Source organism: Muscardinus avellanarius, assembly GCF_963383645.1.
Source record: "Muscardinus avellanarius genome assembly, chromosome: 2".
Taxonomy (NCBI): domain Eukaryota; kingdom Metazoa; phylum Chordata; class Mammalia; order Rodentia; family Gliridae; genus Muscardinus; species Muscardinus avellanarius.
This window is the reverse complement of record NC_137787.1, coordinates 110666354-110670604: the sequence shown is the minus strand read 5'-3', so window position 1 is coordinate 110670604 and position 4251 is coordinate 110666354.

The following is a 4251-nucleotide window of genomic DNA, read 5'->3' as shown; positions in this document are numbered from 1 at the left end:
ACATGCTGGAAATCCCAGCCCTTGAGAGGCTGAGACAGGAGGATCGCACAGGTTCAAAGCCAGCCTCAGCTACTTAGTGAGGCTCTCAGCAACTTAGTGAGACCCTGTTTCCAAATAAAGTATAAAATAGGTCTGGGAGTATAGCCCGGAGGTTAAAGAAAAAAAAGCCCCTGGGTTCCATCCCCAGTACCTCAAAATAAATAAATAAACAAACAAATAAGGCCGGTATAACTCAGAGATAGAAAGCCCAAGTTCAATTTCCCAGTGCCACATATACACACACATACACAAAAAGAGGTAGAATGTTCCTGGATTCAATTCCCAATACCACACACACACACACACACACACACACACACACAATAAATATATAAATAAATAAATAAATAATAGGACTGGGGGTGTAGTCCAGTAGCAGAATGTCCCTGGGTTCAATCCCTAATGCTATAATAACTTCTTATTAAAATTAACTGAACCCAAAGTCTACAATGCATTCAGAATTTCCAGCATATGGTTATAAGTCAACAGATATGAGGAGAGGCAGGAATGTATGACACATAACCATGAAAAAAAAGACCACAAAGATATTGAAATTATTGGGCAAGTTTTTTTTTTTTCTTTGTACTCGGGACTGAACGCAGGGACACTCTACTTCTGAGCTAGCTCTCCAGAACTTTTTATTTTTATTTTGAGACAGGGTTTTGCTAAGTTGTCCAGGCAGGTCTTGAATCTGTGATTCTCCTTCAGCCTTCCAAATGCTGAGATTAGAGGTATGCACTACTCCACCTGGCATGTTTAAAAATTAAGTCTGCCACAAAACTAGATGTTCTAAAAAATTTAAAAGTCCCCATCTGTGTGTGTGTGTGTGTGTGTGGTACTGGGGATGGAACCCAGGGGTATTCGACCTCCAAGCTACACCCCCTGCCCTATTTTTTATTCTTTATTTTGAAACCCGGTCTCACTGAGTTGCAGAGGGCCTCACTAAGTAGCTGAGGCTGTCTGCGAACCGTGATCCTCCGGTCTCAGCCTCCCGAGTGCTGGGATGACAAGCGTGCGTCACGCCTGGTTGATTTTTCTCTTCTTTATTTCGAAACAGGGTCTCACTGAGTTGCAAAGGGCCTAAGTAGCTGAGGCTGTCCGTGAACCGTGATCCTCCTCTCTCAGCCTCCTGAATGCTGGGATTACAAGTAGGCACCACCATGCCTGGCTTATTTGCATAAAAATTTTAAAATCAACTTGTCAATTTCCACAAAAAAGACTTGGTGGGATTTTTATTAGGATTGCATTAATCTCTGGGTGAGTTTGGAGAGCCGACCTGCCAGCACAGTTCATCTGTCTCTCCAGTCTGAAAGGTCTTCCGCTGGTCTCAGCAGCCTTGGAGTTTCAGTAGATGGGTCTTGCAGCACTTTAGTTATTTATGGGGACTACAGATGTAGAAGATCTGGGGCCAAAAGGCCAGCTGTAAAGACCCTCGGTTCCAGTCCATGAGGAAGATACTAGGTGGTTAAAAGAATGCATGAACAGCTGTGTGCAGTGGCACAAGCCAGCCTCAGCGGTTAGCTTAGCAAGATCCGATTTCAAAAGGAAATGAAAAATAGGGCTGGGAATGTAGCTCAGAGGTACATGCCCTGGGCTTAGTCCCCCGTGACACTGACACACACAGTTCCACCACCTCCCGATAGCACCTGGGACTGAGGACGGATGCTTTTAACACCAGGGCCTCTGGAGGGACAGTACAGCTTCAAACTAGAGTGACATTTCCATGGTGTTGCTTACTATTTATCAATTTATACAAGAAGTGTCTAGCAGGGCATGGTGGCACATGCTTGTAATCCCAGCATTTGGGAAGCTGAGATAGGAGGATCACTGTTCGAGGACAGCCTCAGCCTCTTACTGAGGCCCTTTGTAACTCAGTGAGACCCTGTTTCAAAATAAAGAATAAAAAATAGGGCTTGGAGTGGGGCTTGGAGGTAGAATGCTCCTGGATTCAATCCCCAGTACTGCAATAAATGAATGAATGAATAAATAAAATAAATAAATAAATAAATAAATAAATAAATAAATAAATAAAAAAGCTGGGTGTGGTGGCTCACGCTTGTAATCCCCGTGCTTGGGAGGCAGAGACAGGAGGATCACAGAGGTTCGAAGCCAGCTTCAGCTACTTAGTGAGGCTTTCAGCAACTTAGACCCTGTCTCAAAATAAATTATAAAATAAGGCTGAGGGTATAGCCCAGAGGTACAAAAAGCCTCTGGTTTCTACCCCCAGTACAAGAAATAAAATAAATAAATAAATAAAAAATAAAAGACTAAAAAATAGGACTGGGAATGGAGCTTGGAGGTACAATGACCCTGGGTTTTTTCCCCAGACCACACACAAAATAAAGTGTCTAGAGCCAGGCGTGGAGGCGCACGCTTGTAATCCCAGTATTCGGGAGGCTGAGACCAGAGGACCATGGTTCACGGACAGCCTCAGCTACTTAGGCCCATTGCAACTTTTTCCCTGTTTCCAAATAAAGAATAAAAAAATAGGGCAGGGAGTGTAGCTCGGAGGTAGAATGCTCCAGGGTAGACTCCCCAGTACTGCAAAAAATAAAAATACAAAATAGAGTGTCTAAAATGCACCTTTTGAGTTTAATTTCATAAGAAAACAACCTAGCAGCTCTTCCACCTCAGGGGTATCTCTGATCACAGCTGGGTTTCTAATGACACCTGTTTACCCACCCTCCCTTCTTTCCTTCCCTCCCTCCCTCCTTCCCTTCCTTCCTGGTACTGGGGATTGACTCTACAGGCATTCTATCTCCAAGCTACAACCCCAGCCCTTTTTATTTTTTGTTTCAAAACATGGTCTTGCTAAGGTTGCAGAGAGTCCTCTTAATGTTGCTGAGGCTGTCTTTGAACTTGTGATCCTCTTCTCTTGCCTTCCAAGTATTGGGATAACAGGCACGCACCACATCAGTCTCTTTAAAAAAGGGCTGAGTCAGGAGGATGCCAACTTTGTGGCCAGCCTCAGCTAGCGTAGGCCCCAGAGGGCCTCTGCAACTTAGTGAGACCCTGTTTCAAAATTAAGAATAAAAATCAGGCAGGGGGTACAGCTCAGAGGTAGAATGTCCCTGGGTTCCACACCCACAATTTTTTTTTTTTTAAATTTAAAACAGGGTCTTGCTAAATTGCTGGAGCTGGCCTGGAATCTGAGCTCTTCCTGTGGCAGTGTCCCAAGGACTAAGATTATAGGTGTGTACCACTGTGCCTTGTCTGGATTGCCCTCTAACATCTGTATTATTCCCTTCCTGGCTTAATTTTAAGAAGTGTGTTAGGTTGAACTCAATGAAGCTGACATAGGCAATTTCAGATAGTTAACCTACGCATTTTCAACGGATCATTTCTGTCCATAAGGAATAAAATCAGCTCATCCTGGGGTGGGAGAAGGGAGGGTAAAAAACAGATATTATAGTATGCTTGTGAGGCTCCAAAGAATTGTGATATATGAACAGTAGATGGTATATCATGTTGGTAAAATTCCATAGGAGGCTGGCAACTAAAAAACCAATTCCATAGGAGGCTGGGCACCGTTGCCCACGCCCACATTCCCAGGACTCCAGAGGTGAGTTAGGGAGATCGCAGGTTTTTGGACAGTCTCAACAACACAGTAAGACTCTCAGCAACTTACTGAGACCCTGTTTCAAAATAAAAAAATAATTAAAATTGGGCTGGAAGTGTAGCTTGGAAGTAGGATGCCCCAGTAACACACACACACCCCATTCAGGTGACAGAGACCTGGTGGGGGGGCGGGGAGCTAAGGGATGGGAGCTGCGGGGCGGCCCTCTGCTGGACGACGTTGGTACCGCTGGCTTCTCTGACAGTCCCGCGCTGGGGGCCCCGCAGCCCTTGCAGGACCTCCAGCATCTGCACTGGTGGGCTTAGGTCATCGTGGAAACCACTGTGGGACCCACCAGGCCCTCACACCCCTTAGGAACCACCTGTAACTATTTCAGAATGAAATAAAAAGGCAGTTTTCATTTGTGTGACATCTAGAACACAAGTTAATGAACATAAAGATGGGAGCATGGTGGCACATGCTTGTAATCTCAGCATTTTTGGGGGGGGGGGTGGTACTGGGGTTCCTGTAAACCTTTCTACCTCCGGGCTACACTCCCAGACCTATTTTATATTTTTATTTGGAAACAGGGTCTCTTAAGCCAGAGCGGCTGGCTTTTTTTTTTTTTTTTTTTTTTTTTTGTGGTACTGGGGTTC